The sequence below is a fragment of the Odocoileus virginianus genome, chromosome 22, assembly GCF_023699985.2.
Source record: "Odocoileus virginianus isolate 20LAN1187 ecotype Illinois chromosome 22, Ovbor_1.2, whole genome shotgun sequence".
Lineage (NCBI taxonomy): Eukaryota > Metazoa > Chordata > Mammalia > Artiodactyla > Cervidae > Odocoileus > Odocoileus virginianus.
In genome coordinates, this window is record NC_069695.1 from 38,929,901 (window position 1) to 38,944,805 (window position 14,905).

Genomic DNA, 14,905 nt, shown 5'->3' on the forward strand with positions numbered 1-14,905 from the left:
TATATAAATGGATGGATTCTTAAGAAAACAGTTTATCTTGTCCCATCATGGCACTTTAATGATGAGCCTGATAAAAGAGAAATTTAGGGAAAATAGTCATAGGACCTATAAAAAGAAATTTAAGTTTTAATAATGTGTTGATAAAGCATAGACATTTATAAACTTTGTTAAACTTTATTCAGGTCCCCTTTCCTCTTGTTAATAAAAAAAAAAGCAACAACAACTGTGATAGAGTTAAGAGTGGACTGAGCCCTCTGATGCCTGTTAACCTCAGCAAGATCAATGAAGACCCATGTGATCCTTCCTTAGGGACCTATTTTCTCGAATTCAATTCACTTAACAGATTCATTAGATACAATCAGTCTCTTTCTCTCTGAACATGTATTTTTCTACATCATAAGTAGCATGTATTTGCATACATAATAAATGCAATATATGTTTATATGCAATGCATACAATGCATACATGTGAAATGTGTATTATATTTTAGACTTTGTTTAATCAGTGTACCCTACAGTAGTGAAACCCATCTCTGAAAATGTTGTGGGATTGGCACATTGGCCTGGTTTTGGAAGATTTCTGTACTATGAAATAGTGGGAGAGTTCTGTAGGTATGAATGGTGTAAAGATAGTTTTTCATGAAAAGATCCCAAAAAGGGAGTTAGGTGAATAAATTGAATTGACAGGAATAAAATATATATGTAATCATTTTGATCATTATACATGGAGATGTGTATGAGTTTAAAACACAGAATTTTGCTTGGATGGAATTGGAAAGTACCCTTGAAGAAGTAAGCCAAAGAAATCAAAACTGGAAAGGAATTTAGAGGTTATCCAGTCTGTTACTGAATTTGAAAACTGAGAAAATAGAGATAGAATACTGAGATGCTCTAAGGCTCGTTTCCTCAGGGAGTCAAGTAACATAGTAAATTAACACTGCAAGTAGTGAGGATTAGAATAAAGAGTGACTTAGACATGTATATATAGTGGAAGAAATTTCCTGACCTCCTAATCCTTATACTGACCGTTTTTATATGCATCACAGAAGCTTAGTAGTTCTTATTAATCAAAAATATTATTTATAAACCATAATTTATAAAAACAGATTAAAGAGCAATCATTTGTTTTACAAATTGACACATGACATAGTTTAGATAGCAAAGTCACCTCATGTATGTAGAATATTTGTTTACATAAAAACTTTCAGGAATGTAGCAATTCTGTAAAATTTAGTATCAGGGATGTGGGAAGCAATTTATATTCTGTGAGGCAAGCAAGAAAAAATTCATGATATGAAATCATCACTCTCTTGCTAATCTTTTAAGTATGAAAGTCACCACACTTCAAGAAATCCCAACTCTATAATATTGCCTTTCTCCTCTAACCACCCTAAAAGGAAAAAAAAGAAAAAAAAAAAAAAACACTAAACAAGATAGTAGAACGTGTCACATAAGCCTTAATTTTTGGCCTCTGCTCAGGAATGATGGCACCACTCTATAATTATGGCTAAGAACATAAGCCCAACTTCAAGAGATAACATTTAAAAATAATACTTCACTGGAAGAGGCCGTCACTGCTGTTAATCCAGGTTTATCGAAGGCCACCCCACAACCATCACACAATGTGGGAGCCTCTGTCGATGAACTACAGAGATATTGCCAAAGATGAGGAGTTATCGGGCTTCTTATGTGTAGAGACAGTCTGCTACTTTTAAGTTTTAATACCTGCAGCCCCTGAGCAAAGAAAGGGCAGGTAAAGAGACCACAGGAGGAAAATACTGACATTCTTTGTTTGCAGGACTGAGCTCAAAAATTCTCCTAAACTCCTTTAATGCAATATTTTACTCTTTTTCTGAAAGGAAAAAAGATCCCTTGGATCCAAATTTATCACAATTGAAATAAAAAATGTAAAAGATCAGTATAAAACATTTAACAGCAACAGTTAATAATGTATATGATAACATATTGCACTAATATATTGACAAATGTGGCAATAAAGTATTAATGTGATTATGTATCATCAAATATATCAGCCATTCATCCTCTCTTCTGCTCCAGTTTGAAAACAAAGCAAATCCTAAGACTATAAAGCAGAGATAAAATCTCCAAGAGCGATTTCAATTAAGCACATCTCTGAGAAACTCTTCCCACAAGCTTCTAAGGAAGCAGGTTGTCAGTTTGATTATGACAAAGTGCCTTTAGGAATGGTGACAAAAGCCACAAGCAAATGATTTCTATATCTCAATCCAAATCTAGAAATCAGGTCTGGTCAGATGTCAGTAAAGTTTGTTTTTCACAGCCCTCTCATCTCCATTCAGGGTCTGTTTTCTCTACCCTTAGGGTCACAGTGGGCCATGATCAGTTTCATGTATCAGTTTAGCTGGACTATAGTCCCATTATACAATCAAACACTAATCTAGATGTTGCTGTGAAAGAATTTTGAAGATATGATTAAGTTCATCCTCAGCTGACTTTAAGTAGTAGAGATTGTCCTAGATAACCTGGGTTGGACTGATTCTATCAGTTGTAAAACCTTAAGTGCAGAAATGAATTTCCCTGGAAAAGAAGGAGACATTTTGCCAGTGGTCTGTAGATTTAGTTCACACTTAAGATTTCTAGCCTGCCCTTCCTGACCCCCTGCTCTAATAATCCTAAGCTTGCCTAGCCAGTGCCCATAATCACATAAACCAGTTCCTTCTAATTAGTCTCTAATGTATATCTCCTATTCATTCTTACTCTGGTTGAACTTTCTGGATACACAATGTTTCAAAGCCCCTTTGTTACCCTTGAGAGTATGTGTTAGTCACTAAGTTGTATCTGACTCTTTGCGACCCATGGACCATGGAATTTTTCAGGCAAGAATATTGGAGTGGGTAACCATTCCCTTCTCCAGGGGATGTTCCCAACCCAGGGGTTGAATCCAGGTGTCCTGTATTACAGACAGATTCTTTGTCATCTGAGTCACCAGGGGAGCCCCTGTAACTGCCCCCAAAACTTCAATTATCAGGAAATAATTTATTCTCAGTTACTTTGGCTATCTGGGTGTTTATGAAATCAGAACTTTGTCCTGTGCAAAATATAATTGCAAGCAGTCATCATTCTTCATGGTAGAAGTAAAGAAGGTACGAAGCATTACATCATTCTACCTCCGATTTATGTCACATAGGCAGTACTGTAATTTTTTTATAGGTCAGGATAGACCTAAAATCATACTTTAAAGAAGTCACTAATTTTTTTTTCTCTCCTCTGGGATTTTCTTCTTGCAGAAGTACATCATTGAGGATTCTGAGACATATAATGCTAAAGGAATTATTTTATTATATATTCCTTTAGATTATAGTCAGAATGGCAATGCACTGATGGCCCTTGACCCATTTTAAAATATCTATGTTGAATCATATAAACTGTAAAAATAATAAAGCAGTAAATATTATATAGTCTGTTTTTAAGATATAGGACAGAAACATTTCCAGGTTTACTATCTGGGTTGTTTCAAATTCTTCAATCCCTGTTACAGAATTAAATAACTACATGCTCTGCCATGTGATTTTGTTGTACCTCCTACCAGGCTGGGGTTTCCCTGGTGGCTCAGCTGGTAAAGAATCTGCCTGCAATGTGGGAGACCTGGGTTCAGTCCCTGGGTTGGGAAGATCCCCTGGAGAAAGGAATGGCTACCCACTCCAGTATTCTTGACTAGAGAATTCCATGAACTGTATAGTCCATCGGGTCACAAAGAGTTGGACACAACTGAGTGACTTTCACTTTCATCAGGTGAGCAGAGTATATTTTTCCAGGAGTTGTTGATATGTTAGATACTGTGAATTACTTTGGTCTATGGCCTATGGGCTGTTAGCAGATTTGACAGGAATAGAGACACTAACAAATGGGGTTTTATGATTTACTTTGATCTCTGTGCTTCTCTTCAGCCCATGCTAGGGTATGTTCAGTTCAGTTGCTGAGCTCTGTGCGACTCTATGTGACCCCATAGACTGTAGCATACCAGGCTTCCCTGTCCATCACCAACTCCTGGAGCCTGAGGTCACTGTTGGTACAAGGAAAAGGAAACATATGTAGGTGTCTTTACATCAGAGTTGTTTAGCAGAATGAATTGATGATTCTGTTGTTATATTTGCTTAGACTTTTATGTTTTATTAAAATATGAACACATAAACACAAAGGTCCCCATCTTGAAAACTTGTTTCAAGTTACTCATTTGTGGAAACTCACCTAATAACCCAAAGCAATAGGTCCTTCTTTCATGTTATCTCTACCGTTACCTCTTGTCATGGATGACCATAAATATCATTCCTACTATTCACTGGTAAATGGTATATTGGAGTCAAAAGAACATTATTTATAGGATTTGAAAAACACTTAATTCCAAGTTATGAATTAAACGAAAAGAAACTGTTTGATATGCAGTTTCTTTTTTTTCTACTTTTTTTCTGCTTTTTTTCTGCTTTTTTTTTCTACTTTTCCTCTACATTTTTTGAGGAAAAATTTGCAACAGTGGCAAGAAAAGCCTTAACAGCATAGTGAATTGAAGTCCCTCAGTCATGTCCAACTCATTGCAACTCCATGGACAGTCCATGGAACGCTCCAGGCCAGAATACTGGAGTGGGTAGCTGTTCCCTTCTCCAGGGGATTTTCCCAACCCAGGGTCTGAACCCAGGTCTCCTGCATTGCAAAGAAGACCAACTAAAGAAAATGGGATGCAGTGAGTGTGTCTACTGTATGTCAGATACTTCCATATATATGAATTAATTTAATGTCTGTAATAAGCTGTCATCTGCTATTTGTAGATAAGCAAATTGAAGCTTGTGTGCATGTGTGTGTACTCAGTCACTATGTCATATCTGATTCTATGTCCAATTCTTGCTGCCATATCCTGTAGCCTACCAGGCTTCTCCGTCCACAGGATTTTTCAGGCAAGAATACTGGAGTGGCTTGCCATTTTTCTCCTCCAGGGGATTTTCCCGACACAGGGATTGAACCTGTGTCTCCTGCATTGGCAGACAGATTCTTTACCACTGAGCCAACTGGGAAGCCCTCAAATTGAAGGGCAGTAACTTAAAAGACAATCATGAAGCAAGAGCCTGGACCAGAGTTCAACCCTACATCTGACTGAATCTTGTGAGCACATTTTTCTATGATAATATTTTCATTATAATACAATAATAAGCTTTGCTCTCAATGTAATTCAGGGTATGAATAAGTGTTTAGGCAGAATTTGAATAAGAATGGGAATCCTGAAGTTACTGAACATTAGGGAATCAGTAACCACCTTACCTGCCTCCTGAGAAATTTGTATTTGTAGGTCAAGAAGCAACAGAACCTGGCATGGAACAACAGACTGGTTCCAAATTAGGAAAGGAGTACGTTAAGACTCTATATTGTTACCCTGCTTATTTAACCTATATGGAGAGTACATCGTGTGAAATGCTGGGCTGGATAAATCACAAGCTGGAATCAAGATTGCCGGGAAAAATATCAATAACCTCAGATACGCAGATGACACCACCCTTATGGCAGAAAGTGAAGACGAACTAAAGAGCCTCTTGATGAAAGTGAAAGAGGAGAGTGAAAAAGTTGGCTTAAAACTCAGCATTCAGAAAACCAAGATCATGGCATCTGGTCCCATCACTTCAAGGCAAATAGACAGGAAAACAGTGGAAACAGTGAGAGACCTTATTTTCTGGGGCTCCAAAATCAATGCAGATGGTGACTGCAGCCATGAAATTAAAAGATGCTTGCTCCTTGAAAGAAAAGTTATGACCAACCTAGACAGCACATTAAAAAGCAGAGACATTACTTTTCCAACAAAGGTCCATCTAGTCAAAGCTGTGCTTTTTCCAGTAGTCATGTATGGATGTGAGAGTTGGACCATAAAGAAGGCTGAGTGCTGAAGAATTGATGCTTTTGAACTGTGGTGTTGGAGGAGACTCTTAAGAGTTCCTTAGACTGCAAGGAGATCCAATCAGTCAATCCTAAAGGAAATCAGTCACTAATATTCATTGGAAGGACTAACGCTGAAGCTGAAACTCCAATACTTTGGCCAGTTGATGAGAAGAACTGACTCATTGGAAAAGACCCTGATGCTGGAGAAGATTGAAGGCAGGAGGAGAAGGGGACAACAGAGGATGAGATGGTTGGATGGGATCACCCACTCGATGGGCATGAGTTTGAGTAAGCTCTGGGAGTTGGTAATGGACAGGGAAGGCTGGCATTCTGCAGTCCATGAGGTTGCAAAGAATCAGACATTCCTGAGTGACTGAACTGAATTCAGACTCTTTTGGCCACTTGATTTTAATATCTATTGTGAGTGACAGTTTCCAGCGAAATACTCAGTAACCTACCACTTTGAAGTATGTCATGTGTCTCAAGGATAGCATCTGGCTAATTCACCATCATTCAAATGAAAGCAACAACAACAACATAAAAGCTTTATCACCAATATATCCTTAGGCTGACCATACGTTTCCATCTACATGTTTATGTATTCTTCTCTGTGGACAATCTGATGATTAAATTGCCTCCATACATGAGGCAAGACATGTTTAGCTGCTCTAGAAGGTTATCCATTAACTCACTTAAACTAAAAGTACTGTCATCTAGAAAATTGAAAGCATATTCCAACAATTTTTATGTTAACTTGAAGAGTTTAAGGGCTTGAAGAGGAGTAGCCTCATACCTCTGCAGCTAATAACTGTATCTTTTTTTTGGAAGATCTGAAATGTCAACAACTTTCAAATCTTTATTGAACCCAGAAATCAATAAAGTATAACTCATAAAAGGGAGTATGGTTTATAGAAAGACTAATTAATGGCAAACTGTTTTTAGTTCTAGTAGTATTCATCTTTTCAGAATGTCCATCAATATTGTGAAGACTGTCAGAATATGAGAACAAGAAAACTGAACTCAGTGTTAGAAATCAATTTTTTTGTAAAGATCCTATCTCTTAGTTTCTACGAGATATTGGAAAAATATTACTCTCTCTCATTCCCAATCTGGATATAATGACAGTTTCTCATTTTTCTCAAAAATATTACATGGAGAACAAATCATAAAAACACTTAATATCTGGTGTTGTCTTTGGAAAGTGCAATCATAAACAATGCTCCTAAAACAGCTCCTTTTTTTTTTTTTTTTTTTTGGTTTCTGTTTCAGGAGAAATGTGACTCTTAGAGATTCAAAAATTTGCCAAAAACCTTACCCCAAAACAGTGATGTAGGTACAACTAAACTCCAGATCAGTCTGCCTGCAACTTGGTGCTTGTTGCAAATCCCATTCTTTTTTTTGCCCAAGACATATTCTTTCCTCTGCATATGTTCTTAGTAGATTTATTTCCTTACTAAATTATTCAATCAAAAGTGAGTGGAGGAGGATTTCATCCAAGAGTTCCATAGTATTAATTGGCATAGATTTTGTATCTACTAGTTTGCTCTTTGTCAGACTATTAAGATCATCATGTTAAAAGATGCAAAATGAAATTAAAAGATGCTTACTCCTTGGAAGGAAAGTTATGACAAACTTAGACAGCATATTAAAAAGCAGACATTACTTTGTCAATAAAGGTCCATCTAGTCAAGGCTATGGTTTTTCCAGTAGTCATGTATGGATGTGAGAGTTGGACTATAAAGAAAGCTGAGAGCCAAAGAATTGATGCTTTTGAACTATGGTGTTGGAGAAGACTCTTGAGAGTCCCTTGGACTGCAAGGAGATCCAACCAGTCCATCCTAAATGAAATCAGTCCTGGGTGTTCATTGGAAGGACTGAAGCTGAAAGTGAAACTCCAATACTTTGGCTACCTGATGCGAAGAGCTGACTCATTGGAAAAGACCCTGATGCTGGGAGGGATTGGGGGCAGGAGGAGAATGGGACAACAGAGGATGAGATGGTTGGATGTCATCACCAACTCAATGGACATGAGTTTGGGTGAACTCCAGTAGTTGGTGATGGACAGGGAGGCCTGGTGTGCTGCAGTTCATGGGGTTGCAAAGAGTCAAACATGACTAAGCAACTGCACTGACTGAGTTGAAGATCATCAAGGGTAATTTACTCATATATTATGAAGTAACTCTCTCCACCATGAATCATTCCATAATCTTGATTATTGGTATTGTCCTTCTGATGTGGATGCCTCCATGAAAAGATACTAAACCAATAGTTTATAGTTTTAAAGACATTTGGCTGGTTCTCATTTTAGCTGTTGAAATAACCTACAGATTACTGCTTTTTCCAACAAGAGATCTCCTCCAGCGTAAGGATGACTTGAATAATTTGTGGTCTCTTTTCTCTGTGTTGAGAAGATAAATAGAGTTTGTCAAGAGTTAAAAGAGAAAAGAACACCAGGCAAGAACATTCTTTTTTTTTTTTTTTTTTTTTTAGTTTGGTAAATAGAATAGGAGTAACTAAAATATGCATTTTAAATATATAAACACCCATTATCAAAATGAAGGAAGCATATAATTTATTATATCCCCTGAAACTGACGCAACCTTAATTCAACTTTTTACTTAACAGGCCAAAATTATCCTATTTTATAGTAATAGGAAAATTATAATATAATACACTACTGTTGGGAATTTGACACACAGATTTCTCATGTATGTTTGGTTTCTACTCAATGTTTTAGGGGGAAAGACATCCAGAAATATTTTAGATAGTGTCATTTTTTCATTATATAAGAAAATAGAGATAAAGAGAGGTGGACTGATTTACCTAAGATATTAGAAGGCAATGTTCTGACCAATGTACCCTGTATTTATCCCTCCAGGAAGCTTAACATTGGAGTTTTAAAGGTATAAATTTGAATATTCCCATTTATGGGATATAGAGCAAGATATGCAACAACTCTTCATCTCAATTTCCTACATCTTTATTATATAATATTATATATTAATATAATAAATATCATCTTTAATATAAGACATCAGTATAATATTGATACTGACCTTATAGAAAATGGAGTTTAAATAAGGGATAATGTGTAACAATTCAGTTCAGTTCAATTGCTTAGTTGTGTTCGACTCTTTGTGACCCCATGAACTGCAGCACACCAGGCCTCCCTGTCCATCACCAACTCCCGGAGTTCACCCAAACTCATGTCCATTGAGTTGGTGATGACATCCAACCATCTCATCCTCTGTCGTCCCCTTCTCTTCCTGCCCCCAATCCCTCCCAGCATCAGGGTCTTTTCCAATGAGTCAGCTCTTTGCATCAGGTGGCCAAAGTATTGGAGTTTCACTTTCAGCTTCAGTCCTTCCAATGAACACCCAGGACTGATTTCATTTAGGATGGACTGGTTGGATCTCCTTGCAGTCCAAGGGACTCTCAAGAGTCTTCTCCAACACCATAGTTCAAAAGCATCAATTCTTTGGCTCTCAGCTTTCTTTATAGTCCAACTCTCACATCTGTACATGACTACTGGAAAAACCATAGCCTTGACTAGACGGACCTTTGTTGGCAAAGCAATTTCTCAGCTTTTTAATATGCTGTCTACGTTGCTCACAACTTTCCTTCCAAGGAGTAAGCCTCTTTTAATTTGATGGCTGCAGTCACCAGCTGCAGTGATTTTGAAGCACCCCCAAAAGTAGTCTGCCACTATTTCCACTGTTTCTCCATCTATTTGCCATCAAGTGACAAAGATCACACATAAGGCTTGACATCTCATAATGGCTCTTTGGGTGGTAGCACTTGATATCTATCTTTGTTTTTCTGATGCCCCAGCCAACTCAGATGCCTCTAATTTATCATTGCATCTAGCACATACAACCATCTTATTGGCTATCCTTTCATTATGTTAGTGTCTATGTACTCAGTACCTTCCAACTGTTCACTGAAGGTCAGGTCCACCCTTTTTGTTGTTTGCATGCTGAAAAATAGTGTAGTTCTAGGGTTGGATGTGTGAATGTAACATTGAGACAAAGAATGCCTTTTCAGTGAATGACTTTCAGTTTCAGATACATTGTAGAAGCTCGATGTAAGTATTAATATTTTTGTATATAAGTCAAATATTTGAAAGTGATGTATTTGTCACTTAGCCCATCCAAGTGTGTTATTCTCTCAATCATTACCAACTCTTTGTGATCCCATGGATTGCAGCTCTCCAGGCCCCTCTGTCTAGGGGATTCTCCAGGCAAAAATAATGGAGTGGGTTGCCACTCTCTTCTCCAGGGTATGTTCCCCACGCAGTGACTGAACCCAGGTCTCCCATATTGCAGGCAGATTCTTTACTTTCTGAGCCATGAGGGAAGCCCACTTAACCCATACTTGTAATCCAATTTTATGTTATGTCTTTGTACCTCATAAAGTTGGCACATAGTAGGGCCTTTGTTAATGTTGACTGAAGCATACATGAATAAACAAATTAATGTATGGCATGCATAGGCACCTCTCATAGCTATCTTTAGAAAAAAATGCTAGACAGTAAATAATCTTAAGCAGAAAGAAAACTCAAGAAACAGATCGATGCATCCTACAACTTATTCTGTTTCAATACTGACTTTACAGAACTTCAGGAACTGGGTAGTACGTGAAGACTGAGGCAAAACAATTAGACAAATCTTTGTTTTAAAAACTCAGTTGAATTGAGTGTTATTGTAACCATGGTTCTCAATCACTGTATCTAATGGAAAAAAATCCAGTGTCCAAAATTTCCCTGTGGGGAACAGTTATGAAAGGTTTGACATATTTCAGAGGGTCCTGGGTTGTCAGTGTCATAGAACATTTCATGTTGATGAGTGGATATGTTAGAAATATTACTTAAAATTATTTAATCTTGTTTTCCTCATTATTGATGACATTGCCACAGAGAGCCACAAAAGGCCTTAACTTAGCATAGAAAATGTGTATAGATACAGACATTGAAAGCATCTTTTCTCTTTTATTTTTGATTCTTGATGTACCCACTGTTCTTTGCTACCACAATTTTGCCACTATGGCCAGCAGTTGATTACAACAAGCACATTGTGTCTCCATAGTAATGGATTGAACCACAATTCTGTACATTTTTACTGTTTTTTGTTTGTTTGTTGCATGCAATACCAACACCATTCATATTCAGAACAAGTAGAAGACTAGTGATAGAATTCAAAGGAACTGAATATGTCTATGAACATGCCACTACTGCCTAATACACCAACTGGTTTTACAACTTTAGACAAAGTCACTGATTTTCAAAGACTTCCCAGATGGGGAGATACTCTTGTTGAAAGACGGCTACTCTGAGCTGGGTTAACATCTCAAGACATTTTAAAGCATTATCACCCCAGCCAAAACAATTTTAGCCAGTGCTTTCCACAGTAGGCACTTCTGGAAAAGAACAAAGCCCTGCAGGAGAGCAAGGCAGAATAAATACCATGGTTACTCCCCATCGGTAGCTGGACATAGGCTTTCTGAACACTCTCTGTCTAGTTTGCAGTTATGCTGGGAACTGGTTAGATGGTTAAGACTGTCCTTGGCCTCTCAGAATGAGGGTGCATGAGTCATATCTTAAGTATAAGTTTTAACAACACAAAGTCTTCTGTTTTCTAGACTTATCCTTTCTAGGTTTCTAAATAAGAACTTAGATTTCATCTCCCCAGAAGGAAAAGAAAAAAAAAAAATTGATGGAGATCTGAGGCAATCACACAGGTGAATAGAGGTCTACTTTGCCTGAATGAAGGGGAGAATGAAATTAACTAAACCAAGGAAAACTGGCCAAATAACACTTTGGTTTAATTGGTGTAAAATATTACTTAGTCTGAATTATCTGGACAATCACTTCTCTGTTTTTCACTTAATTTGCCAATGCATACAAGGCCCGAGGATGGGTACATTTAGTGTCTCGATGATCCAATTTGGATGTCTTCCTTGATCAAATTCTCTGTGTAATTACTCAACTGTCCAACTCTTTTTGGCTTGAACATACTGCCTTTGCACTCCTCTGGGGCACAATTATCACACTGGAAATCTCCTCTGTAAGTTCTGGTCTCACTGAGAGAGAATAAAAGACAAAATGTATCTGTTAGACTATAAAGACTTGCTCAGAGACCTTTTAGAACAAAGCTACCTGTTTTTAAAGCTCACACTAATTCTCCAAATCAACATTAATTTTTCATTTAGTGATAGCCTAGGTTCTGTGTTTCAGAATGGAGACCACCCTCCTTTGACAGATAGAACTTATCTGTTCTTCTTTGGTTGAGTGAGGCAAGCAGACGAAGGGCAGATACTGGACAGGAGAGTTCCTCCCTACAATAGAGGGAACTTTTCAGAGAGGATGGAGGACAAGTTTTAAGAGAAAGTCACATTGTTAGAGTGGTTGAGTAATAGAGAATAGGGACATTGAAAGGTTTTATGAAATATTTGTTGCTTTCCCACTAGACCTTAGGTCAAATACCCATTGCTCCTGAATTGCCACAGTCTTGGAACCATCAAGTGTTTAAGCACTGGACCCTGGTGCAGTGTGATCCCCTTATAGAGTAGAAGTTGCCATCTTGAGAGGTTGTGATAACTGGGTTGCATATAGAACTGATTTAGCTCTGCTCTGGGCTATTGTATCCTCCTTCATACACCTCACTTAAAAGCGTATATTTTATCTGTCTTTATAACTTCACTATGCTTGGCACACTTCTTTTCAAAATTGTAAATATACAATGGAATTTTTTTTTTTTTACAAAACATGAATGTCTTAACAAAGACACCATTTTCTGTATATCAAAGCTTCAGTTATATGGAGATAATGGGATGTTCTTTCTAGGTTGACTTCTACACACAGTAAGAGCTCAATAAAAGTGACTTAATAAAAGTTGCACTATTTATAGGTCTTTGATCACCTGTAAGAGGCTTCAACATCTGTCTCCTTTCCAGTGTCACTGTGAAAGCCATGCAGGCCATTTCCTGTTCATTTCCAGGTGGCATCATTCTCAAAGACCATGGAGTCACCGTTCACTCTGTAACATATTATTCCTGTACCCCGGGAAGTAAATGATCATGGAAAATCATTGAGAAGTAATAGCCTTAACCTCCCAGTTTCTTAATCTAAAGCATTCTTGGTATTTCCTTGCAGCTTCATCAATGTGTAGGGTTTCCCATTCCTTTTTAATATGTTTCATCTATCCACAGAATCCTAGATCAGTGGTTTCTGAAGCAAAGCACTTGCAGGGCAGTAGATATACATGACTATTTAGCTGGGTGCAGAAAATAGAACCTCTCATTGAAAGTATTTCAGTGGACAAAAAGGAGCTTTTCAAATATTTATCACCCAAATTGCCACTTGCTCCCCCAGTCTGTCCATATGGAAGATGGCCGCACATCATCTAGAGTAAGAGGCGTATCCCAAAGGGAAGATGGAACTTCTGTAGCTCAGCAGAGATGATGGAGATCCTTTCAGTGCCTCACCACCATCCATCATACTATGATGGATTACAGTTTACATCTTTCTGGCTATGTGTATTTAGGATTTTACTTTTGATATTAATGAAACTATGTTTCACAGAATAGATGAAAGGCCTGAGATGATTCCAGAAAAGTAACTGCAGCTATACTGCCAATGAAGTACAAATGGAAATAGCCATGCCACATGTCTGGTCTTCTTGAGGTAGGTACGAAGGCATGCCAACCAAATATGATTTAAGCAAATTCAAACATTAAAATCACCAGTAACTATTTAAAACACAGGTTTATTTCTAATTTCATGAACAAAAACTCTACTCCAGCTTATCTTGTTCCTTGAGAGACTAACAACTGATCAAAAATATGAGAAAATGAGCCATCTATAACATGAAATCAAACTTCTATGATTCTCAGAAACATTTTAAATGCACTGCTTCACAAAATTTGTTTTGAAGTATTTGTAAATAACAAATACATAATGAATAAATACATACAAATAAATCTGCAAATATTGGAACTGTGTGCTCAAAAACATCTTAAAATACTCTATTTTGCTTTTGAACCAATTTCTTAAGTTCTCTTTCCCTTATGTGTGATAAGGCATGTTTAACAAACATTACCCAAACTACTTTTAATCCAGGTTGCCCCCTCTATAATAATGTTCCATTATGACTTTTTAATCTTGCACATTAAGGACTTTCATTAAAATGAGTTCAGGTTAGCATTTTTTAACCTGCTCTAAAATGTTAACATGAGCCACAGTGGGCTACCAGCTCAATAATCTTCCAATTGTCCCAAGCTCCAAATAGCCCGTTGAGGTTCTATTTGTTCCAGTCTATTGATTAAATATGTATTTGTGTGGTTTTTAAAAACATTTAGTTATTTACCTAAGAGGGCTGAACAGCTGGTCTACTAGGTAAAAGGCATTAGGAGATAGTTGAATGTTAGACCCATTCAATTTAAATACATTTTTTGTAATGAAAAAAAAATTAAAGGCAAAAATCTCTTACCTTTGATTCTATTCTTCTGTATCATGTAAACATAGATTGTAAGCACATGACCTGCATATTAAAGTCTGTTGTAAGAGATACCTGTAGAAAATCAGATTTGCTCATGCTGTGGGTCAGTGACTATATCCAAGAGATAAGATTTCAATGGTATTTCATTATTTCTTCTTTTCTTTCAATAGCAAAAAGTAGTTTGACCACACTATGGATTCATTTCAAAATTATAGACCCTACTTTTTTTAGTTCAGTAGGTTTAATTACTTTTTAAAATATATACTGATAAACTAGGACAATCTAATAACAGATATGCACTTTTTATATTTAATATGCTTAGCCAAGATATTCACTGTAGATATTTATTCCCTGCCCCCTTCCTGCCAGCCATCCCTTTTCAAATTCCTGAAATAACATAGATTTCTATGTTAATACATATACACACCTACACACAAAATTAACACTGCATATTCTAAAGACATTATGTTGAACTAATCCTAGAATACTCTCAAAAGTAAACCAGGAGGAACT